We start from the raw sequence: 26,646 nt of genomic DNA, 5'->3' as shown, positions 1-26,646 counted from the left end.
TCCACTGGCTGGAGGATATAACATCTACTCCCCTCCCTATGAGAGCTGCCCACCACTGTTCTGAAGCTGCTGCCATGTTCAATTGCACTGTTGCACTTCCTGTAATCAACGATATTGCCACCACCAAGAAAAGAGTGCTGCTATTTTTAATATCTTTATACAACATTTTTAATGTTTTATGTTTAATGGTTAATGAAATGTTTTAAATGTTTTAATGTTGTTATCCGCCCTGAGCCTGCTTGCAGGGAGGGCAGAATATAAATACGATAAAATAAAAATAAAATAAATTATAACTTCAGCTCTTGCTGTTCTAGCAAGTGTCAGGACTAGACTTCCTTCTTGTGTGCCCTTGCTTAACCGACTCCATTTTTAATCCTTTCAGTGTTTAAGTGTTCTCTTCCAGGTGCCAAGGTTCCCAGGCAGCTATCTCACAGAAAAGGATTGTTTTGGCTACCAACATTCCACCAAGAACCGGCCTTGGGAAGTTTCCGCGCTTTCGGCTTCAAAGGGGATGTTTTGAGAACTGTGGGGGGAGGTTGGGCCTGCTGTGATCTGTTACTCTGTTCCTCATGCTTTGCCTTTCATTGGTAACAATGCACATGTACCATCCTGGACCTTGTGTTCAGGCTAGTGGACTATAATGAACTAATTCTTCAGTAAAAACCTTTTGGAAACAATGGACTGTTGTCTAATTGCAGAAGGTAGTCTGGAGTAAGAACGTTATCTAGCCACAAGTCTGACATTTTGTTACCAATCATATTTTCCAATGCCTAAGCCGGATCAGACGGACTCCAAAGCTGTCCCTGTCAGGGATCCTTTGTTTGACCCGTATGCCTCTCCCGGCTCTCAAGGCTCGGACACTCAAGTACCTGCACCGAGGGAGGATAACTCCTCAGTTACAACGATCTATACCCTTGCTCCAAGCAGGGCAGATACGCAGCCTCGGGCCACGGCTCTCCCACTGCTATCGCTACCTACCCCGACACAGTGGGGTGCGCGACCAAGGGAAACCAGGGATAGGAGGGCCAGCACGATGTTCACGCACTTACAGCTGGATAGTCGGCGTAGCCTGGAATCCATCCCTGAACAAGCCGGTGATCAATCTTGGATTTACTGGAATAGAACGACCGAACAATCGGAGTGGGATGCGTCCCGCCGTGGCACCTTGAGTTGGGATTATGCGGAAGTCACCCCGTGGTCGGGGCAACAAGACGTAAGTGAGCACCAGTGGGTGCAACTGCAGAGCAGAACGTTAGCCATTGACTCAGGTATATCGGCAATCACCGGCCTGACAAAAGGAGTTTTAGCCGCGAGGTCCCAAGAGGAGCGAGGAGACGAGGCACCCTTGCCTTGGCAGCAAACGCTCACCACGGGGCCACGGACTGAAACTGGGCAAACCTCGCAGACGGCTGAAGCTGCTGAGGGTGAGGAAACCATGGGGAGAGTACAGCTCTTGGAAAACAGACTCATAAATATGGAAGAAAGTTTAGCCAGTGCCGTCCACTTGCTGTCGGTGCTAGTCGCGGGGGACGGCGGTCGTGAACGGCCCGCTGGATGGCCAGACATCAGCCAGAGTCTGGCCAATCTCCAAACGCTCCTGCCTCGGCTGCAACCCTGGCCGCAACAGCCACCAGAGACGGGGGATGAGGAAGAGGTCCCCGGAGAAGGACCCGTTCCCGATGATTCATGCCCAGATGATTCCCAGCCTGACCAGCCGGACCAGTTGACGACGGAACCAGTGGAGGGGGTGACGGACCGCAACCGGGGGAGCCCCGTCCCACCAACGGCGGAGGGGAACCGATACAACCGGGGGGTCCAATCCTCCCTCCAACCACGACGCAAGCTGATCAGCCGGTAGCCCCTCCACCTACAACGCAAGCGGGACCAACCCCGGGGCTGCGAGGTGATACGCCTCCGCTTCGTCCGCTACCACTCCATCCCCAACCATTACGACCGGCCCCTCATCAGCCGCGGCCGAGAGGGGCAGCGGACCCAGCACCAACGTGGCCGACGCAACCTATACCGAGAGGACTTTTTCCCCAGCTGCGCCCGGGAGTACCTCCACTACGCCAGCCGCGACCGCACCCGCAACAACCTCTACCACAGAGACCACAGATGCCGCCAGCTCCGAGACCCCTCGGCCCGCTAGACGTCTATCCAATGCCGGCCCCGGCCCCGCGACAACCCCTCGAACCACTCGATGTCTATCCAATGCCGGCGCCGGCCCCTCGACAAGACCTTCCAATGGGTTGGGTCAAGTTGGATGCTACGTTCGATGGGGACCCTTCCAAATTGGGATTTTTCCTAGTACAAGTAGTGCAATTTTTTTAATCGTTGGGGGCATCTTTTCGGAAGTGAAGCTAGTCAAATCGAACATCTGGGGTCACGTCTTCAAGGCAAAGCAGCTGACTGGTATGTAGGACTGTATAACGTGGGGGCCCCTGAGTTAGATACCCTCCAAGGGCTGGTAGACGCAATCCGAGCTCAATATGAGGATCCCCTAGAGGAAACCAGAGCCCGAACAGAATTGCAGGCTATCAGGCAAGGCAGCATGTCGGCTAGAGACTATGCCGCAAAATTCCGACAACTCGCTGCCAAATGCCCAAGGTGTGAGGAATCCACCAAGATTATCATGTTTAAACAGGGTTTAAACCCTAGATTGCTGGACAGAGCTTTAATGCAAGATAATCCTCCTACGCTGTTGGGGTGGATACAATTGACCTGTGAAGTAGAAAACCGTCTGATGGAAGTTCGTTTGGTGGAGCAACACCAACAACCTCCGGGCCAGAGACGCTCCTCCACTCCTGCTCGAGGGAGCCGGGGGGCTGGCTACGCTATCCGTGGAGCGAGAGATGCTAGATGGCAACAAGGATTGTGTTTGCAGTGTGGACAAAGTGGTCATTTTGCAGCGCAATGTCCTTATCGGCCTGTGCAAAGACCTCTGCTCCAACTCAGACGCCCAGCCCCCGCTGCCTACCCGGCACCACCGCGCCCTACCCCAGCCCCCAGAACGGCAAGAGGTAGGGGAGCACTGAGAAGAAATCCCCCTGAGAGGGGGCTAGAACTGGAAGAAGTTATGGAATTTGATCCAACGGCGATGGCGGGAGGGGAGAATCCAGAAAGCCCCTCCTCGGGAAACGAAATGGATCTGTCGTGAAAGGACCCAAACGGCAGATCAAACCTCAGTCAGTTCTGGTTCCGAACCGACCGTATGGGTCCATACTCTTCATACCAGTGACTTTAGTGAATGCTGACAGAAAGATGCACATCTGGGTACAAGCCCTCATTGATTCGGGCTGCTCTAGAGACATTATTGCACCAGCCTTGGTACACGGACTAGTACTCCCTGTCAAAGACTTAGACATACCGGTCATTTTCGAGCAAATGGATGGCACTAACATGAATCCAGTGACTACAGAAACCATGCCAATCATCACAGGCATGGGACAACATTGGGAAAAAAGATCTTTCGTTATTAGTGCCACAGCAAAGTACCCCTTGATTCTGGGGAGCCGGTGGTTATGCGACCATAACCCCTACATTAACTGGGCAGAGGGAAGCATCACATTTACCCATGAGTCATGCAAAAGTCATCGGTGGGATCAAAATTGGGGAAAAGATCCGACCACAACAAGTCTGACAGCAAGAAGATAGGAAGGCTTGGAGTGACACTGCCTGCCTCTGAGCATCTGCAGAGTGAAATTCTGAAATTTTGCAGAACCTCCTTTCCTGCCCCTCCTCTCTTCACATTTCTCTGTGATCAAAAAGGAATTGCTTAGAAACTTGACTTCAAATTCCTAAAAAAAGGGAAAAGAAAAAGATTGTTAGATTTGGGGGAGAAACTGGGTAAAGCAAAATTAAGAGAATTTCTCTTAAGAGCTCTAGCTGGAGCAGATCCTGGCAAAGCTTGGAAAAGTACATTGTAATGACAACAAGACATGGAATAGATTAAAAGTAACACTCTGGGCTGGATCTAGGGTTGCTGGTGCCCAGGGCAACCCACGTCCGGCCTCTGCTTCCCTGCATGCATGCAGTGCATGCGCTCCCGGCACTGCATGATGACGTCACCCCCGTGAAGTCATCATGCAGGGCCAGAGCATGCCACCCGTGCAGGAAGCTGGCCACCCCAGTGTACGGAGCGCCGTGGAGCTGGCAATGGCAGCATGGGTGGCTGAGTGGAGGGCTGTGAGGCTGCCCGCGCCATTTGCCTGCCCTGCTGATGGGGCAGCCGGCTTGCTGCGCACTCCCAGCGAATGGCATGGGTGGACTCCCACCCCTCTGCTCAGCTGCCCACAAGCTGCTGCCGCCAGCTATGGCGCGCTCCCGGTGGCTGACAGCTGTGCCCGGTGCCCCTTCTTTTGCAGTGCTGGGGGCAGACTACCCCCCCATCCCCGTTGATCCAGCCCTGGTGACATTATAATGGAAGAGGGAAGCTCCATACAGGGCTTCTATTCTGGATGACAGTCCTATGTCCATCATAATGTCTAACTCTGGCCATCACTCTGGCTTATAATGGTCCATCTCTTTGTGAGCAGGGAAACATGCTTAAACTGGCTAATGCCGATCAATCAACTTCAGCTTTGGCAGCTTAACTGAAAACCACTTTTAATCAGTAAGGGTGCATTTTGATAGGTGAGGCTGCAAGTGAAGGGCACACTGGTTTATTTTGGAAAGCTATTTTGGTTCTGGTGTGTTGCCGCACTAGGAAATGAAAAAGAAAATATTAGAGATAGTAACTCTCCACAGCTCAAATTAGAATTGGTTTGGTATTTATAACCTTTCTCTGAGAGCATTTGGGGAAAAATCATCTGTTTCCTGAAAATTCTCTTCCATCACATAATGCTGGTGTCTCTGTGTCGAAGCTGCGGCATACATGCCCTTTATCATATTGTTCCCTTGGGAACTGAATTCCTGGCAAGAGTCATGGAAGAGACCTGCTTGGAAATGCAATCCTTCCCCTTTTCAAATACCCCAAAATCATCACAGCAGGGCAGACAATTTAAGATCTGGACGGATGCCAAGAACTGAACAAAATATAATACTAAAAGAATATTGGAATATTCGCTCATCCCAGGCCATTACTTGTGATGCTGCAATCTTTGCTATCCTGATTCATTGCCCATTTCCTCTCACACACACTACCAGGGCTTTTTTTCAGGGGGAACACGGTGGAACGGAGTTCTGGAACCTCTTGAAAATGGCCACATGGCTGGTGGCCCCGCCCCCTGATCTCCAGACAGAGGGGAGCTTAGATTGCCCTCCGCACTGCTGAGTGACGCGGAGGGCAATCTCAACTCCCCTCTGTCTGGAGATCAGGGGGTGGGACCACCAGCCATGTGACCATTTTCTCCGAGGGCAACCCACCGAGTTCCACCACCTCTTTTCCCAGAAAAAAAGCCCTGCACACTACAAATGCTTCCATGCGGATATCTGGTCTCTGCTTATGGGGCATTGAAAGATTGCCATTTTGGGAGGACTAAAGGCCTGGGAAAACTTGGCATCCCTCTAGCCTTCCATGCAAACTGTACGTGTATTTTTTAAAAATGCATATTGTTGCAAGTATTTAGACAAATAAGCGAGTCGTGCTGGAGAACCAGAGCACACGACCTACTCATGAAACAAGAATAATAATAGTGATACAGTAGTAACACTAGGAGATATTCAGTGCAAACCTAAGGAGAGTAACTCCAGTCTAAGCCCATTGAAATCAATGGTCTTAGACTGGAGTAACTCTTTTTAGGATTGCACTGATTATTGGCAGAACTTGCATGTTCTGTATTTCCCGCGAAGGCGGCCCACTCTGCCCTTCTGCCTCTGCTTGGCTTTGAGATTGCCAGGCAGTGGCAGGGCCCATTAATTTTTAATTTAGCCTTCTCCACACTGCACTGCCGTTGTGTTTTATGGGCACATTATGCTGAAATGAAGGCTTGTAAAACAGAGAATTTTAAGGTTAAAAAAAAGAGAGCGAGAAAGCTCATTACGCCTAATATGCATGCCAAAGTGGAAACGAACACATATTTATAGCATAGCTTGCTGTTTATTAGTATTATTATTATTTATTATTCTATAACTTGGCTAAAGACAAGGGAAATAACTTGGGCCAGAAATTCAAAGTTTAAAAAAATTGCCTTGGGATTGGCAGCTGGGATCTCATCTGCAGATAACTTGCAGCCTGTGCAAAAAAAAATAAGTTCTATCACCCTATTAAAGCCATTTCCCCTCCACTTCTTCCCATTCTCCTCCCTGCTTGCCCAAGACCATTTACAATATGCAACTGTGTCCCCATTCTGTCAGTCACACACAATGCAGGTGCTGAGATTGAAAGCTGTCTCCAGGTTCCTTTCTCCTTGCCTCTTTTGTAGAAAAAAGGGCCTCTCTCTCTCTCCCCCTCCCTCCCTTGGAAAGATAGGGATGGTATTGAAATATATACACATTGTGTTTACAGACCACAAAGCCCTGCTGAGTTTATATGTTGATGGCAAACCAAAATTGCTAATGGCATCAGGTGTTTGCAGTCCGACAGCTCCCTGGCTTGTTTACATGTTTAGCTATAGAAACACAACAGAGATGCTTCTGCAGGAGTCTATTAGCAGATGCAATGCACAGAGGATGCCAAAACACATTTTACTGCTAAAAAAAATATGTGTTTTCTAGTATGCGCATGTGGGAAACGTTCCGCCAAAAACTTGCACGGAAAGTTACAGTATCCCCAATCAGCTAAGCTAATCAATCCTTGCGCTGAACTAGATGGCCCAAGATCTTAGAAGCTAAGCAGGGTTTACCCTGATTAGTGCTTGGATGGGAGACCAGCAAGGAAACCCAGAGTTGCTATGCAGAGACAAGAAATGGCAAACCACCTCTGTTTGTCTCTTGCCTTGAAAACGCCAGCAGGGGTAGCTATAAGTCAGCTGTGACTTAATGGCACTTTACACACACAAACTCATATGTAGTGCTGAAATAAATTCTGTGACCAAAATCAGTTAAAGTCGCGGGGAAGAACTCAGCACCTAACATCTGTTGTTGGACCTGACCCTAACCCTAGCATTGGTATAGCAGCTAATGGATTTGTCTACTGGGTTAGTAAGACCAGCGTTGCGAAGACAGGCAATAGCAAATCATCTCTGTTAGTCTCTTGCCATGAAAATCTCACCAGGGTGGCCCTTAAGTCAACTATGATTTGAGGGCAGGATTTCATTTTAGTGAGTTTACTTCCCGACTCACAAACTGGGCAATCCTAAACAGAGTTACGCTCGGTGAGGACAATTTTTCCAAGGCCATTAAAGTCAATAGACCATTGAGGTTCAACAAGATTTTCAGTGTAAGCTTTTGAGAGTCACAGCTCCCTTGAAAGCTTATACTCTGAAAATCTTGTTGGTCTCTAAGGTGCCACTGGACTCAGATCCTGCTGATCTATTGCGGATCAACAGGGCCGCCCACCTAGCCATTGAAATTAATATTTTTAGACATCTATTTATATTGTCTCCTTGAGTTCCTGCAAGGTAGGAAGGTATAAATAGAGATGGGAATAAACCAGGAATATTCCAAACCATGCCGTTCGTGGTTTATCATGTTTCATGAACCATGAACTTTCACAAACTTGCCCCAGTTTGTGAACTGGTTCGTTCAGTTCATGAAAACATCACTTCTGGGTCAGCAGAAGGTCTGCAGAAAGCCCATCCCCCCAGTTGCCTAGGAAACTGATTGATCAATGCCAGGCTATTTGCAGTGATGAACCAAAATATGAACCAAACGAACCGGGCTAAATTCCATCACAGTACGTGAGAAATGAGCTCCCGTGAACCACCGGTTCGTGAACCATGAACTGGCCGAGTTCATGATGAACTTTGATTTGTATTTCAGTTCATGCTTGCCTCTAGTTATAAACAAACAAAATAAAAATAAATATATTGTTGAAGGCTTTCATGGCTGGAGAACGATGGTTGTTGTGGATTTTCCGGGCTGTATTGTCGTGGTCTTGGCATTGTAGTTCCTGACGTTTCGCCAGCAGCTGTGGCTGGCATCTTCAGAGGTGTAGCACCGAAAGAAGAGGATCTCTCAGTGTCAATTATTAAAAATAAATAATTGTTGGGGCTGTTGGGAAGGAGGAGCATTCTCATACTTTAGTGGGAAGACCCATCCCAGACAAATCTGGGTTGAGCTCTGTTCCACATGATTTATATTACATTCAATTACTATAAAGTATATTTAATTATGTAGATTGTGAGCTCTTTGGGTACAGAAATTCATTTGGAAAAGCAGCTATAAACCATTCTGGTCCCACGGGGTAGAACAGTGAATCAATCAAAAAGAGAAAGGCAGGGCTTGAAATTGCCAGCATGTATACGCTGGTTGACATCCAGTTTACCCAAGTGCACCAAAAACGAAGACTGAATTCTGCGCTAGTTGAAACTTCCAAATCATCTTCAAAAGCATCTTTGCTTTGAATGCACTGCAAGGATCCCACGTACAGATTGCCAGGCTTCTTAGAGAGGATGGACCACAGGTTCAATGGCCTCAGGGTTTGCCCTGGCCTGGCCTTCTTAGAGAGGATGGACCACAGGTTCAATGGCCTCAGGGTTTGCCCTGGCCTGGCCGTCTTAGAGAGGATGGACCACAGGGTCCACAGGGTTTGCCCTGCCCTGGCCGTGCCTTGGGAGGAAGACTGTAGGAAGAGGGGCACTCCTGCAGGGCTGTGCGGGCCTCTGTAGTCTCCAACAGGCCTGACGTTTCCTGCACCCAGGGCCTCCAGGGAACGACCCACTGCGTTCTCTACCACAGCAGGCTCCAGTTCAAGAGCTAGTGGAACCGTCAGACCAGGAAGCCCCTGAGTTAACCCATCTAACTCCAGTACCCCCAGAGTCTTCCCTGGGACCCCAGGAAGGTGGAAAACCAGAGCTGACGCCCAAACCGAGTGAAGGAGTGCATCTTGCACTCATGTAGCCTTGTGCAGGTGGAAAGCACCACAGTTTAGATTGTTGCAGGATCCGGGACTCAACTCCGGGAAGGGTATGGTTATCAGCTGCCTGCCTACGCTATCATTAGAGCTCGAAATTTTCTTGGTCCAACCACTCTCCAGCATTGTTCATGTGAATCCTGGGTGCTCCCCCCAGCTCCAGCTCCTACACCAAAGGGTCTTTTCCAGTTGGGCTTGCTTGATTTATTTATTTATTTTGTAGTCTGCTCTTGCCCACCCACTAGAGACCTTATACATTTCTCCCTAGTTGTCCAGGCAATGGATGGAACGACTGGATAGGAAGGCAACACTAGGGAAGAGAACCTTATGCTGTATTCTGTGACCTTTGTTTATTCATTCATGCCCCATGCTTGAAAGAGTACTGTATTATCTGTCCCAGCAGTATAAATAACCCCTCTTAATGGTACATCAAGTTTATACATCTCCCTGCTCTTGAATCATGCGATACGGACATTGAGTTGACCCACAGCTTGTGCGGGGGGAGAGAGGGTCAGGTTGATGATCAGGGCATAAATATTACGAGAGAATTATTACTGGAGGCAGACTGGTCTGAGAGATATGGGCCGAATGAAAGAAAGCAGGTTGCTGGACTGCCCAAAGCGGGCAGTAAAATGTATAGAGTACAGCCACAAATCGCCCCTTCGGAACTGCTAAAGGCTCTTCAGAAGGGAAAGAGAAACTCTGCAGTTGGCAAATAACTGGAACAGGGTGTTTTTCACTCTCTCCGTTGGATACTTTTTCAAATCTTTGATACTGCTTCTCTTACACATACAAGATGAGTTGATCCACTCTCACCAAAGCCGCTTGGCTTTATGCACAACTTCTTAACCAAAAAAAAAACAGGCTGTGTCTGAAATACTTTTTTTTTTTTTAGTCTTCCATGAACTTTGCCTGTGGCCTGACATTAATCCTTGGTCGTTTGCCTCTTTGCAGCCAACTTTTTCAAGTACCTTTGTAGAAATATTCTTTAGCCCCTGGACTCCCGATCGGTGATGGGCTTTCCAAGATAAAATGAAAAATCTCTCATGGATTGTGGATAATTAGGTCCTACTTGCTGGTCAGATAAAAAGAGAGATGCTATCAGAGGCATGCAGGGTTTTCCTCCTTTATCAGTCCACGAGCTCTTGGCTGCTCTGCAGTTTTTTGTGTATGCAGTTCTTCATTGTGACTGGCCATTACTGCTCCTAGAAGGCCACCCCCTGAGAATGCTACAGTCGAGGATGTACAAATCTCCTGTACTCCCCTGCCATTTAGATCTTGTTATCTAAATTCTCTTGGATCATTCAACATTTCCCAGAATGGTTTCCTGTGGAAAAGCTTTGGATTTTGCTTTAGGCTAAATCCCGTGGAGGCATGCTTAGGACTTCCCTACCACATTGTACTGGCTTTGTTGAATCTCTTTTGGCTTCAGAATTCCTCAGATGCATCCCCTCAGATGTAAATGGACCCTCCATGTACAGAAACAAGGGCTAGGGATAAACATCTGGTTGTCACCTTCGTGAATTTCCAATGAAATCTCATTGATCTATGCTAGAAAGAAGATTAGATGTATCTTGTTAACATTGCAGACCTAAACCGAGTTACACCCTTTTTAAGCTCATTGATTTAAATGAATTTACAAGGTTGTAACTCTGCTAAGGATTGCACTGTGAGTCTGATCTACTAAGACAATTCTTGTATTTGGTGTAGTGGTTAAAAGCAGCAGGACTCTCATCTGCAGAACTGGGTTTGATTCCCCACTCCTCCACTTGAAGTCAGCTGGGTGACCTTGGCTCAGTCACAGCTCTTTCAGAGCTCTCTCAGCCCCACCCACCCCACAGGGTGATTGTTGTGAGGATAATAACAATGCACTTTGTCAACTGCTCTGAGTGAGTGTTAAGTTGTTCTGAAAGGCGGTATATAAATCGAATGCTGTTGTTGTTGTTATCTTTGTAGGAGGGAACGATGTAGTTCTGAAATCTAGTACATGCAGAAATAGAGAAATCTTACAGTGCACTCTTACATCCTTCTAAAACCATTGACTTCAGTGGACCAAGAACTGTCTAACTTGGTCTAGGATTGCACGGCTATGGTTAATTCTGTGCAGAAACCCATTGATTTCAATGGCTTTAGACTGGAGTAACTGGAGTAGACGCAGCCATCCTACTGAGCAAAGCTTGAAGCCTTCTTCCAGCCTAAGGAGCCTTTCTCTTAATTTTGCCAATGGCAGTGACATTTCAGTGGCAGTTATAACTACAGCAGTTCTCTTTTACTGGATAGAATTCATAGGACTGCAAAGCTGATAGCAACCTAAAGACCATCAAATCCAGTCCCACTGTCTAAAGGCAGAACTAGAGGGACCAGTAAACTCTACCGAAAGCTAGATTTTGGGCATCCATGCCTTGTAGATACATTTGGAACTGAACCCCAGATTGATAGCAATCTGATGCCAACCCTTCGAGTCTTTCAGGCCCTGGCATGGAGCAATGGTATCATCAGCACAGTCCAGGAAAGGAGGACTCCTTTGTTATTTCTCTGACAGTTACACCACAAATGGCCTCACCTGGCATTCACACTGCTTACCAGAGGGTAGCTGGAATGGCTGCGTTTACTGAAGTCTTTGTGGTGGAGAGTGCCCTCAAGTCATAGCTGATGTACGGCAACCTCTAGTAGGGTTTTCAGGGCAAGAGACAGAGGTGGTTTGCCTTTGCCTGCCTCTGCAACCCTGGTCTTCGTAGGAGGTCGCCCATCCAATTGCTAACCAAGGCTGACCCTGCTTAGCTTCTGAGATCTGATGAGATCAGGCTCACCTGGGCTATCCAGGTCAGGGCATTTACTGAAATAGCAGCCCCAATTCTTTTGCCTTGTTACATGTTCCACATTGCCTGTTTCCTAATCTTGTTTCTGTTTTTCTTCTGAAATTGATTTTGTATTTCTGAAACTGGTGACTGGCTAGTCTTCATTTTTAATTGGAGATATCAGTGAGGGAATTTGGGGCCATGTCTACGCAAAGCAAAGAACCTACTGCTAAGACCTAGTTCAATTCATGTTAGCTGTCTCATTAGATACCCAGTTCTAAATAACCAGCCTGAACGTGTTCAGAAAGAACCTGGCCTTAACTTTTTTCATGATTATCTCATTGGCTAAAATGCCCATTGATTCCAGCAAGAGCTAAGACCCTAATCCTTCACATACATCTTTATATGGATTGGATAATCCTTTTGAATTGAAGATCTATTGTTACTGGGACAGGATTGCCCAAAACAGACCACATAAGGAGGCAATCTTATGCACAGTTATTCCACTCTAAATCTGCTGATTTCAGTGGACTCAGACGGGAGTAACTCTGCCTAGGATTGCATTGTAAAGCATTCTCAGTGCAGGCTTTAAAGATTTTTGAAGCTGAAGTAAAAAGTCAAAATGGTCATACTTTCATAGGTACACAAAAATGAAGAAATGAAACTGTCTCTCGAATCTGTTGCCAACGCAATTGCTTTTAAGCTCGCTAGAATACCTGCTGGTTTAGCTTACATCCTACTCACCAGTTAGTAGGAGCAAGCAGATTGTTCAGCAAGCTGTTTCAGATTTGTCCAATTGAATCTGGATGTGTCTGTTTGCATGATTATGCTGTTTTGTGGCATGACTTGCATTTTCACGGGACCCCCTCCCCCTGACAGCCATCACCTCTAATTTTAGAAATAAATAGTTAAGTTTGAAATTGTTAAATTGAGACTTACTACTAGTGTCTCTATGTGCCTTCCGTGTCTGCCCATGGATTCAGCTAATACTGTAACCATTTCCTTCTTGAAAAGATGCCTGTGACTATGCAGGTGCAAAAAGCAGGTGACATAATCAGTGTATCTGCTGGTCATTTAAAGGATACTTCCAATTGCACAGGGACAAATAGGAGATACACTGCAAGCAATCCTCTGCTTTACGACCAGGTCACTGGAATGATGCAGTCATCAATTAAGAACACCCAGTTCTCTAATTGGACCAAAAAAAGCAGCTACAACCACCTAACCCTGTAAAACAAGTATCCGTGGTACAGGTGCAAAGCTGTACATCAACAGGTGAACATCAACAACAAACATCAAGGCAATCTAATCAGGAGTTTGCCTTGTGTATAATAGAGGGAGCCTTGCCATGTAAGTTAACCAGGTGACTGTTCATGCTGAAGTTTGCTGCATTTTAAGCGGATCTTGCATCAAATTAATTCTGACTCTGAAGTTTGCTGCATGCCCAATTCCTTCCTGTTTCTTTAAGGATGACCAGCCCTGACCTTCCACAGGTGAACAGAATAAATCTGCTAGGAATCGCTCCTCTCCTGCCTTTGACTCAGTGGAGACAAATTCCTCCTGAAGAGGATATTTGTTGTGAATGCGAGCATTTGTGTTTGCTGCAAAACATGTCATTACTCCCAGCCATGTATATTTTATCGAGGTCATTCTCAACATCCGATGATTTCTCCCTCTGCTCTCCTACCTTCCGCATAATAGAATTTTATGAAACTGACATCTTGCAGCTCTTTGGCTTCGGGGGAAAAATTGAGGGAGAAAAAAGCAGACAGCCAAATGTTTGTTTAGATGTTATTAAGCATTGGGGGGGGGGGAGAGTACTCAACAGGATGCCTATTGAAGAAGGGCGAGCAAGATCTTTGCGGGCTGGGAAGTGGTTTTGCAAATAAAGTCTTATTCAGGGGGCAGGTCCCTCTGTTTAGAGCCACGCATTTCAATACACGGCCAAGAGCACAGGAAGTGTCCCAGGGGGGAAAGTCCGCAGCCTCTCTCCCCTCCACAGCACCTCCATGCTTGACCTGAAGCGGCTTGCGTTTTTGCATGCATTGTCAAACACACTAGATGGCCATTTGTTAGTGTTTGAAGAGGATGACAGCAAAACTGTGATGCCTGCATGGGCCAATACACACAGGCATAGAAGTGCACGCCACTGTCCCTTCTACTAGTAAACTCTATCTCTGAGCCTTCATTTTTATCTTTCTGCAGGGTTGGGGGGAGTAATCAGCGGTGGGGATAACTTTAAACAGAGACCACAGCTGAGGCTAATCTTTTTTACAAATTATTCTGCCCAAACTTTTGTAGCTCAGTCTGTTGCCAAGAATTATGGGAATTGGGGGTAGGAGAAATCTGATCTTCACGGTCCCTGACTCGGAGTTCAACAATTTCAGTACACTCTTATGCTCACCATGGAGAATCAACAGCCTCATTTTATGTCTGTGTGGCTGGACTGTACCACTTCAGCTTGCAGGGACCAGATATTTGAATGCTCTGCAAACATATACGTTTTAGACAGGCAGGGGAAAGGATGCTTGCTGTGCTAATACCTGTTCATTCTGTACCATTGTAAATCAACAGATGTTTACAGAGATGCTATAGATTTTCAGGGCTTTCCCCCCAGAAGGTGACTCATTCCAAATGTCCTAAGCATCCCATCATTTCCAGATCAAGTGCAGAACATCACTGATAAAACTCTACTTCTTTTCAACAGGTTTGGAGTTTCCTGGCAATGCTAAATTACAGTCCTAGGTGAGCAGAAACGAGAGGAGATTTTATATATTTATTTAGAAAATCTACCCATCGGCTCTCTAAAGAACTACTCCAGGCTGCTTACAACTAAGATAATAAAACAAAGCCCTGAAAGCACAGCATTTGAAACAAAAGCTTGGATCCTATGACATCGTTCCCCTAGTGCCTCTTTCTGGATGCTGCAGAGAGGCTGTGGCTCAGTGTTAGACAGGGCTCATTTCGAGGGGGAACACACAGGAAAGCAGTTCCAGCAGTTCCCCAAGAGGTCACATGTCAGGTGGCCCCGCCCACCTGACTCTCAGACATTTTAGGCCCGTTTCAGCCTGGATTGGGGCCGAAACGGCCTGAATCAGGCCTCTGATGGGTGGTGGATCACTCTCCCACTCATCATCAGTGGCCCGATCCTGACCATTTTGGGCCCCTTTTCAGCCCCGTTTGCCATTTTGGGCCCAATTTCAGCCCTGAATGGCCAGGATTGGGTCCAAAACAGCCAGGATAGGTGATGTCAGGGGGTGTGGCATATGCAAATCAGTTATACTAATGACACACTTCCAGTGATGGCAAGAGGCATGACATATGCTAATGAGTTATGCTAATTAGTTATGCTAATGAGTTCCTCCAGCTCTTTTTCTACGAAAAGACCCCTGGTGTTAGAGCATCTGTTTAGTTTGCAGCAGGTTCCAGGTTCAATCTCTGACATCTCCAGTTAAAAGGACCAGGCAGGAGGTGATGTGAAAGACCCCTTCCAGAGACCCCTGGAGAGCCGCTGCTCATCTGAGTAGATTATACTGATCTTGATGGACCAATGGTCTGATTCAGTATAAGGCAGCTTCCTATGTTCTTTCCTCAATTGTGGTGCTCTCTTTCTTCCCCGCTAGTATTTCAGAGTGCTTCTTTTACACATCGATCTTGCATGCATGGAAGGGAGCAGGGCGGCAGAGAAAAGGCTCTACTGCAGGCAGAGAGAAGCACAAAGGGAACGATGTCAGGATAGAAGCCAAAGCCGATAAAATGCAACCATTGAAAAAAAAGTTCCTGCTTCCCTTAAGATATCGCCCTAGGCTTTGCCTGAAACTTGGTAAGAGGGCTCCTTTGATCCTTCCCCCTAACAAGGACAATAGCAGCAATGGTCAAAGTCCCCACTGGAATTTGGGACAGAACTATGGTTTCCAGTGGGAGTGGAAGTATTTCTGGGGACCAGGAGGGAGCCTGCCAATTTTCCATAGTGGTTAGAGTGCCAGAAAGATTGGTGAGTGGCTTTAGGATAGTCACTGTCTTTCCACCTATCCTATCTCATAGGATGGTTGTGAAGATAAAATGAAGGGAGAACCACATCCTTAGAGGAAGAGAGGTATTAATTGCACTAGATGGATGGGTTTAATGCCTTCTGGGGGACAGCATTCAAATTCCAATGGCCCTGCAATATAGTGAGGGGATAGTATTATTGTTAGGGGAGATTTGTAAATAGCACTCTGCTTCCAATTTATAAGTCCCGTACTACCACTAACCCATATATATTTCAAGACACCAAACACAAGTGATTATAGAGGAAAAATGGGTTTATTTCTTGCATGGAATAACCCCAGACACTGCCTCCATTAGGGGGAGACACGTGTAAGACCAGGAGCATTGGAGGACCTTATATACCCTTCAGTACTGATTGTTTACAGAATAACTGCTATTTGTTACAGAATAAAAGATCAGAGTTTAGGATGAAACCCTGTCAAAACAACACATACATCTTGTCAAAATGACACAGAATGATGCTATTTCCCAGAGAATATGACATCTGACAAGTTTGAATGATAAATGAATTCTACAAACGTTTGAGAAGCTGGAGCCATAAGCCTGACTTTTCTTGGGAAAGGAATGCAATCAAGGTTAAACCTTACTTTATTTAATTAGAATAACCAAAACAACAAAATGTTGACACATTGCTCCAGTAACCTGTCTCTACCAGAGGAGGCACATGTAACAAGCAGGCTATCTCAGAAGAAGAAGGAATGTGACACTTAGAGCAAGGCTTTATAACTTATTTACAAATTTCTGTGTGTTGGTAGCTAGAATGTACGCTCAGAATAAGATTTTATGAAATGGAGCCTAAAAATTCTCTAACAATTATGTTATCATAGTTCTTCTATTTTGTCAGATCAGCAGAGGTATAATAGTTAGGAGCTACGGGACTCTAATCTGGAGAGCCGGGTTTGATTCCCCACTCCTCCACTTGAACCCAGCTGGGTGACCTTGGGTCAGTCACAGCTTCTCAGAGATCTCTCAGCCCCACCCACCTCACAGGGTGATTGTTGTGAGGATAATCCTATAACAAAATTGAGAATGCATATTGCCGATGACTCACTGGTGCAGGCGCAGTCCAGGCAAGCCTCTGGGGCTTGAGAAGGACCTGCAGGTTGGCTCCGCCCTCCTCAGCCCCGATTGGGCCAGCCAGCATGTGGCATGCTTGGCTGGCCTGCGCTCCTTGCCGAAGCCTTCCACCCAAGCCTCCATCTGCTGGGAGTGGAGCGTCGTCACTTCCGGGAAGTGACATCATCATGCTGCACACACACACACACACACCCAGCGTGCCCACGCTTCGCAGGGGCTCGCGTTGGGGGATGCTGTGGAGTGCAGGAATGCTCCTGCACTCCACAGCAGCCCAAAATGCAACCACGGATCAGGCCCGTTTTGAGGCCAAAACAAGGCAGTTTTGAGGCACTGTGGAACGCAGGAGTACTCTGCAGCGCCTCAAAACGGGCCCAATCCATGGGAGCGTGCAGCTCCACAGGGGAGCATGCACAGAGGGTGCGCCCTCCCGCTGGCCAGGTAAATGGGGTCGGGGTGTGGGGGTGAGGGCGGGGGATCCCCCACCCCCACCGGGGGTCTGGCACCCCTACCTAGGCACTCTACCCTCCCATGAAAGGGATCAGGGCATGGTGGAGGCGGCAATGCCTGGCCCACTTGCCCTGCCCTTTCTAGAGCCCGTTGTATTTTTTCTCCACAATGGGCTTTGTTACTAGTAGTTAATAAACCTGATGAAGTGAATACTGACTCACAAAAGCATAAACAGAAATACATTTTGTTAGTCCTTAAGGTGTCACTGGATTCCTTAATAACCCTTAGTTTTTTTTTCTTTTTTTGAGATCTTGTGAAAAAAACCTGTTAAATTGGGGCCGAACTTGTCTAGAAATTAAACTCAGAAGGCTTCTCACGGCAGATTATAATAAAGGTGCCTGAACCACTATCCTCTTTCCATTTTCCTGAATCTGTTCCATAAAGGTAAGCAAAGCATGGCCCCATGTGTAATGCCGAATACCATCCACTGCCACTTCCCCCTTTCCTTCTTGCCCCCACACAGCGAGGACCAATTACCCGGCTAACAAACTGGAGAAAAGACTTCTGTTTTCTGTTGCCCTATCAGCTTGAGCAGCTAGGTGCCATAGTTACCATAGCAACATTGGTTCAGATGCTGATGGGAGCAGCCGTTATGATTAAACGATTGAGGGTCAGGCACGTATTGGGTGCCTCTCCACCCTCCCCTTTCTATAGATTTTGCTTGCTGTATCATAAAATCCTGCCTAAGGCAAAGAAGAAAAGCATTGTTCTCTCAAGACTTCTTTGACTGCAGTACCCTATGGAAGCCAACCGGCCAATTATTGTTTATTTAGTGCAATTGTGACTGGAGGTAGTAGTCGAGAGGAAAAAACGACCCTATGAACAGAACTGAATTCCCCCATGTTTGATGGCATTCATTCCCAATAAGTATGCATGTAATTGGAGACCGGGCTCGGTAGTAAAGCAGATGTTGAAGAGTCTACACGCCCTCCATAGCATCTCCAGTTAAAAGAATTTCTGATAGCTGGAGCTGGGAAAGGCCTGAGCTATTGGCGATCAGCTGCCAATCAGATTAGACACCTGTGGCTGATCGGATGTTTTAAAAAGCCTGGATGTGCTGTACACACACAGTGGCAGGACGATTATGATTGAATCTGTCACTGAATCAGAGAGATTTGAGTGGCCGGCTACTCCAAGGGTTCTGATTGGGTAGCATGAGCTAGAAAGAAGAGAGTTTGCCCTCAGCCCTAGAAGAGAGAGGACTGGAATGTGAAGAGTTGGGAGACGGAGTCCTAATGGAGAGCAGTTTTAACGCCTACAAGAGAACTGGGGAAAAGTTGGCAAGGAGGTTTGGGAAGTAGGTGCAGACTCCTAAACAGGCCATACCCAGGCACAGAAAGGTAGCTCTGGACAGTGAAGAGATCCCTTGTCAGGTGTGGTTGGAAATTGCCTGGGGAGACTTTTAGATTCAGTTAACCACTTAAAGAAAGCACTAGTGTGTGGAAAGAGAGGAATTGAGGTACTAGAAAGTGGATACCAGCATTCCTAACTCTAGAAGAGAAAGAGAATACTAAAAGAAAGTATACTAGAGTACTTGAGGAAAGACAAGGGAATCAAAGCCTCAAAACAGAAGCCTTTAAGTATCTGTGAAGAGCATACAAACTAAAATTTGTGCATGTACTGATTTTACCTCAGAGATTTCTATGTTGAATTACCTCAGAAATTTTCAACCCCTGACCTTTCCCCTGTAAATTAATTAATTAGTTATTTTTGGGAATTTTAAAAATTCCCCTGCTGCCATTTCTGTTGTTTAAGGATGAGAGAATTTCATAACACTATTGAGAGAGAGAGATGAACCGATGGTCTGTTTATAGCTGTGTAGCCTGCCCCTGTACGTGCTTACTTAAGGCTTTCCGAGTTCAATGGAAGCATGTCTGGGCTGTAGCCCTGTTGGGTCTAAACAACGTTTGATTTATATAGCACCCTTCAGGACAGCTTAACACCCACTCAGAGTGGTTTACAAAGTGTGCTATTACGACAATCACCCTGTGAGGTGGGTGGGATTGAGAGAGCTCTGAGAAAACTGTGACTGGCTCAAGGTCACCCAGCTGGCTTCAAGTGGAGGAGGGGGGAATCAAAGCCAGCTGTTCAGATTTGAGTCCTGCCCCTCTTAACCACTGCACCAAACTGACTGTGTTACTGAGAGTAATCACCAATGAAAAGTGGGGCCATTAGGGTTGCTTTCCAGTTCTCTTAATGGAATCATGGAAAACTTCAACTGCTCTTTTCTATGCATCAAACCTCTATTAAGAGACAGGACATTTTTTCCAGGCCAACTGGCAACCATAGTTAATACACAGACTTTTGCATGATTGGAATTTCTAACTGGTTTCATGACTGGCCTGCTAAGCCATACCCTATACTTCCTTCCTGATAGGCTTTCACAGAGTTGAATAGTGCTTGGCTTGGAGCTAAACAGAGCTTTGGGCTTCTTTGGAGAAGCCCAAAGAGACTGTCAAGAGCTCAAAACTTATTTCCTACTCAGGGTGCCACACAAGGCATTGACTTGTTGAACTCCCTGCCACAGAGATGTCTACAAGCTTAGATTATGGTGAAAGGTAATTGGACAAGAGCATGGAAGATATGTGTCTCAATGGTAATTAGCCATGGTGGCTAAATAGAGCCTCCATGTTCAGAGGCAATATACCTCTAAATGCAACAAGAGGGCTGCTATGCCTTTGCTTCTAGGACAGATATCCTAATGTGGTGCCCATGGGTGCCATGGTACCCATCAACACCTTTCCAGGTGCCTACCAAATAATCTTTAAAAGTGTGCAGAGCCAGATGAGCTTTTGTCCAGCTGGGCTTCTGACTGGCCACTTGAGATCTGATTGGCTGTGCCGATTTTTTAAAAAGTTGTTTCCACAGCAGCAGCAGCAGCTGCCATCACCACACAAGAGTCTTCACTGTATGACTGAAATTAACCTATGTGGTACACAATGACATGTTTTTTAAACTTTATATTCACTTTAAAAGGTGTCCTGTTAAACAGAGCTTCTGCCTGAAATGTTCAAAAGTTACTGTTAGAGCAACACACGACTTCACTTCCTGATATTTTGTGGTTGGCTCCGCCTCCTGTGGCAGCTATTTTGTAGTTGTGCTCCCCACACACTCTGTGCCAGCATCCCAAAGGCGCCCACGGGTTCAAAAAGATTGGTGAGCCCTGTTTCTCCACCTTCCAGGACATCTTGTTAGCCCTTGTGGGAAACGTCACGCTGAGTCGCAGCAATGTTCTAGCACTACTACAGTGTTATGGTGTTGCATGACATCGCTTCCGGTTACATAATCAGAATGGATATTGTGGTGTCATGCAAAATGTTGCCCCTAGACCTTTAGGCTGACAGCTCTACATGCTTCCTATGGCAACCATTTTGTTGTTTTACCTGATATGGGCTGTTTCCACACGGCTTACCTTCCCTTGGAATGGCCCGGAACATCACGCAAAAAACGCAGAAGATCATGTTTTCTTGCACGAGATTTGCACAATGTCACGCAAATCTCATGCGAGAAAACACAATCATCCACATTTTTTGCGAGATGTTCTGGGTCGTTCCGAGGGAAGGTAAGCCGTGTGGAAACGACCATGTTGTGCCTATTGTGTGAGTATTCCCAAAGTACTCACTGGCTAACAGGCGATAGACTTTCTCTGTTTTTTCTGGACACATGCACTGCCTCCATCCTGCTGCTGTTTGTACATCCTTGTCTTCTGCTCTGCCTTTCCCTCCTCCCTTATGAATTGCCATCCAGGGTTTTTTTTCTGGGAAAAGAGGTGGCAGAACTCTCAAGAGGGAAAGGAGGAAGAAACATACGGGATTCTTTCAAATCATATTATTTTCAAGCATTATTGCCGAGTATTTTCAGGAGGTGACAGAACTCTGTTCCCCTGCATTCCCCTTTTTAAAAAAGCCCTGCTTTTTTGGGGGGGGGGGGGCTGATATATAATCTTCTCAACTGCCTACCTGTTTGTGCCACAGTTAGGTATGTGTGACTATCAGTATCAGCAGCTATAGATGTTGCAGATACCAAGAAGGCACATGCCACACAAGATGCAACAGGCTTGTTACAAAGATCTTGCTGTTGTGAAAGAAAGCATACTAATCTAGCTGAGCTGGTAAATGGGCAAAATGCAGATTAATTGGGTGCTTTTTATTTTCTGGAACATTCTTAAATATGCTTTTGGAAAGACAGAAACTGAAAGAGCATTTGATCTCCTGTGTAATTAGCTTTTGTTATTAAAAAAAATAGGGGAAATGTTGATTGGTTATAAATGTTGTTTTCCTTAGTTAAAAAAAAATCCCTGTAACCTTTGCTTTGGAAAATGATAATCAAACATTAATTAAAAGTAAGCCTGAGAATTCCCCTGTTATTTTCATGGACATTTCTCCCATGCTCAAAAGTAACTTTGCGTGTTCCAGACATTGCATATAATGCCAAAGCAGATGTGAAAAAAATTCTCAGTGGAGTTTCTGAATGTCCCATTGTTTATATGTTTGCTTCATTTATGGGGACCCAAAGCAACTTACATTTTTCTCCTCTCCAACAGCCCTGTGAAGTAGGTTAGTTTGAGACTGCATGAGACTGGCCCAAGGTCACCCAGCAAACTTCTACTGCCAAGTGGGGATTTGAACCTGGGTCTCTCAGAGATCCTAATCCGACATTCTAACCACTGCGCTCTTAACCACTATACCAAACTGGTTCTCAGTTGCCTTCCTCTAGACATGTTCCAGCTTGTCTATATCCCTCTGAAATTGTGGTGCCCAAAACTGAACACAATACTCTCGGTGAGGTCTGACCAGAACAGAGTAGAGCGATACCATCACTTTGCGTGATCTATGCTTCTGTTGATATCGCCCAAAATCTCATTTGCCTTTTAACTACCAGCTATTCTGGTTTTATTTTACACTGTTCCCAGTTAAAGGTACAGGATCTTCATTTAATGGTGTTCATTTCATTACTAAGTAGCTTTGAATTACTTTTAAAATTGTGTTTGAGGGTGGGATTATTTTTTACTGACTGATTGCATAATGCCAAGCTATTTTCCATCCTACTTTCTCAAGCACAGTTCTGAATGGCTTGCAATTGCCCATCAAGTTTCTTGTTTAATATCCAGGTCACAATGTTGTTGGATGACCTTGGCCTACCTCACTGGGATGTTTTGATAGAAAACAGGAGAAATACCACCCTAAGAGCTTGTAGAGAAGTCAGATCTGGGAGATAAGTACAGATAATATGGGCAGAACTGCTAGGAAGAAAAACATAGCAAGCAGGAAGGCAGACGTAATGATCGTGGAGCCATAACTCTCAGGTCTGACCTGCAAGGTGTCTTCCTTTAACTAGCACTGCCTCCATCCTTAGCAATAAGCAGATGCAGAGTTGCAAAGATTATTTTTCAAGGCAGCTGCATTCGAAGAGAGAACAGAAGTGATGGAAATTGGCGATAATGGCGAAGGCTTTCTTTGTGAGGCTGGAAGGTGATTTCAGGATAGATGTCTTCCACTAAGACTCTTTTTATTCAGGATCAGCCATTAAGCTAACATTGTTAGACTGTTCCCCATGACAGCTACAGCCACCTCTCATTTGCATTGTATCAGTAGCTTCCTTCACTTCTCCACCATGCTGTTAAGTGGCTTAGCAGAAAGATAGATGCCCAGAATAGCTTATTAAAAATCCAACAGGTGTGGGCCAGTGAGCAGGGCATCAAGATGGCATCAGAGAATCTACTGAGGACTTTACTTCATTGCAGGGGTGTGGGTGGCTTGGCACTCTTCCTTTTTCCTTGATTTTCAGGTGTTGGATAATTCAAATGATCTGCCAAGGGCTGCCAAGTTCTATACAGGGCAAGGCTCCATAAGGTGGCATCACATTCGCTTCTGAGGAACTCAGCTAGAATGACACACCTTCCTGTCCGCAAGTCTCTTTCAACAGGGCTCATTTATGAGTGCTCCCAAATGAAAAGCCCAGGGCTCATTTCAAGGGGGAACGCACAGGAACGCAATTCCGGCAGTTCCCCAAAGAGGTCACGTCAGGTGGCCTCGCCCACCTGACTCTCGGACATTTTGGGCCCGTTTCGGCCTGAATTGAGGCTGAAATGGCCTGGATCGGGCCTCTGACGGGTGGTGGATCACTCTCCCACTCATCAGTGGCCCGATCCTAACCATTTTGGGCCCCTTTTTAGTCATTTTCAGCCCTTTTGCCATTTTCTACGAAATGACCCCTGGAATAGCCTATCTGATCACTCCAGTCATCTTTAGTGGCCCTTCTTTGGCTGCTCTCATTCTGAGGCTAGATGGGTGGCAAGCCAAGAAAGGGCCTTCTTGGTTTTGGCACCAAAATTATGTAATTGCCTCCCCAGAGTGATCTGTCTGCCCCTCTGTCTTTTGTCACTGCATGAAGATGTATCTGTTTCATCATGCATTCCTTCTCTGATCCTCCTTCCTGTGGATATCTTTTAACTGTATATGTGTTTTGTTTAATTGTTGTTGTTTATACCATGGCCGTTTCCACACTACTTACCTTCATCCAGAATGCTACAGAACGCTGTGAAAAAAAAGTGGAAGATAGCATCTTCTTGCGCGAGTTTTGCGTGACATCACGCAAAACTCGTGCAAGAAGATGCTATCTTCCGCGTCTTTTTCGTGATGTTCCACAGCATTCCGGATGAAGGTAAGTAGTGTGGAAATGGCCCATATTTCAAAAAGCTTGTTTTAACATTTTTTATTGCTTGCTGACTTGGGGAGCCCTAAGCTGGGGAGAAAGATGACATAAAAACCTTTTTAAATAAATAATGTCCATAGTAATTAGGAAGCAGATGTGATTTGTGTATGACATCACAGGTTCAGTCCATGGCATCTAAGGTGAGAAAGGTATCAGGGCTGAAAGAGGCCTCGGGGGGGGGGGTCTCCTGGAGAGTTTATGCTCGTCATAAGACACAGTTCTGGACTTGGGTTGTCATCTTGCTCCCTTCCAACCAGTTCCATGTAACTTCTAGGCATAAATTCAACAAAATAGTGTCTCATTTGTATGGGGTGGGGTGGGGGGAGCGGCCCTGGTTTGTGTTTAATGGTGTGATCAGTTTTTAACTTATCTTGGTGTTTTATAGTACAGTTCCAAACTAAGTTACAATCTTCTAAGTCTGTTGAAGTCCATGGGTTTGGAAGGATGAAACTCTTTTTAGGATTGCCCTGTTAACCTTGCTGCTTGGAAGACTTATAGTTGAATCACTTGTTACTGGAAATAGTCTCCTTGCATTAAATATGATTTATGGGGGAATTAGCTAGCAAGGAGAATGGCTATGCAAGAGGCTGGTAACTGGGACCAATCACCTTTGTATACCAGGTCCCTTCCGACAATAGAACAAGACAGTCTGGTATTTAATATTAAACAATATTTTTATTGAACACAAGAACTTCATGCACATACACACAGATTACTGGGGAAAATAACCACACACACACACAGAGTCCTAGGAAATATAGTCAGAAATTGGGGATAGCGAGAGGGAGTAAATATATCTACCTATCCTGGAGAAGGGGTCCAGTCCACGGTAAGGAGAGAGAGAGAGCTTCAAACGTCCAGCGTCTTTGCCAAGACAAGAGGCTTAGAGCAAACCTCAAGGGAACAGTGCTTGTGGATCCGGAAATGTGTTCAGAGGAAGAGAGGTTTAGGGATGAGACCCTAAGGGAGTAGCATCCTGGGAGCTAACATGACTTGAATGGGGCCAGAGCTCTACCTTTATAGGTAAAATGTGCCCTGAGGTGGAGGAGAGCCCTCCTAGCAGTTAGGACAAAGACTCCAATGGCCAGTTCCTGGGTTAGACAAAAGGCCTGAGTACTTTGATTGATAGCTGCTAGGGTGTGTGAATGCAAATGTAAAACTAGTTCTAGCGCTGAACAAAAAGGACAGTTTTTCTGATGAAGTACACCGGAGCTAGGTTAAGTGTTTTTAGGGAGGGGATACATTTTGCCAGGAACGACTGTCTATACTTATGAATGTTATTTGATTAGATCCTCAGTCATGGACAGGAGAGCTCATCACAGAAGGAGGGAGAGGAATGTGCTAAGTGGGGTTGACGCTGCGAGTCCTTTGTTGCACTGGTCACAGCCAAGGCCAGGAAGATAGCAAGTCCAATTGCCACTCAATCACCCCGCATTCTTTTGCAGCATTCCATTCATGCCATGTCTCCCGGGTGGGATTCAGCAACTGCTAGAGGTCCTCTGTTGGCCAAACTGCAGCCATTTTACTCCAGAGGCCTGAACATTTTTAATATTACCAGCAGCCATAAATATGAAGTTGCTTTTAAAATGGCAGAGGCCGGGCCGACTGCTTACACGCTAGTTTGTCATCTCTTTTAGAGTTGCCAACTTTTTTTTCAGGCAAGGCTCTTTGTTCTTTAAAAGCTCTGCAGAGCAACCAGTGAAGCTGCTTGGTTCATAGAAAAGGGGCAGGTCACGTTTTTCCAAGCCCAGAGAAAGCTTCCCATTTTATTTCCATGTGCCAAGCTGCTCTTAAAGGCTTTTTAAAAAGTGGCAATCTTTAGCAGGACTGAAGGTCCTGTTTAATGTATCACTTTTTTCCTACCACCCATTCCCCAGGGAGCTTGGGATAGCATGCACCATTCCTCCTGCCCTGTTTTATCCTCACCACAACCCTGCAAGGCTGAGAGAGAGTGGCTGGCCCATGGTTAGCCAGACAGAATTCAACCTGACATTCTAACCATTTAAGTTGTGTGAGCAGGACTTTAGCTGCAAAGCCGAGAAGCCAAATTAACCTTCCTGCTATCTCTTCCCTCCTTGACCCAAGGGCTCAGCTGTGCTTCAAAGGAGATAAAAATGATTCAGTGTGACTGCTCAATATCCAGGTATCCTACCTCTCACCTAAAAGATCCGTCTTAATTTCTGAGCCAGATATGCGTATAAAAATGTGCCACTGGTTACATCCCCTTTTAATTGATGGACTGTATTGCTTCATGGTGGAAAGCTCCCCTTTGCCAGCTTCACTGGGAGGCAGGAGTGATGGGAAGGGAGAGAGACCTGTCATTCTTGGTTTGCACTGGAAGATTTATCTTTATCTTTACAGTGTCAATGAAGAATTGTAGCAAGAGCACCTGGACAGGCCAGTTTCAGATCACTCTCGCTCTCGCTCTGGATCTGATTCCACCCTGGATTGTCAACTTTCTTCCTCAGCAGTATTCCTGCACCTTGAATTATGCATGCCTCTGGCTTGGGAAATTCCTGGAGATTTGGGGGCAATGCCTGGGAACGG

Source organism: Eublepharis macularius, chromosome 14, assembly GCF_028583425.1.
Source record: "Eublepharis macularius isolate TG4126 chromosome 14, MPM_Emac_v1.0, whole genome shotgun sequence".
In the NCBI taxonomy this organism is placed as follows: domain Eukaryota; kingdom Metazoa; phylum Chordata; class Lepidosauria; order Squamata; family Eublepharidae; genus Eublepharis; species Eublepharis macularius.
Note: the sequence above shows the minus strand (reverse complement) of the source record.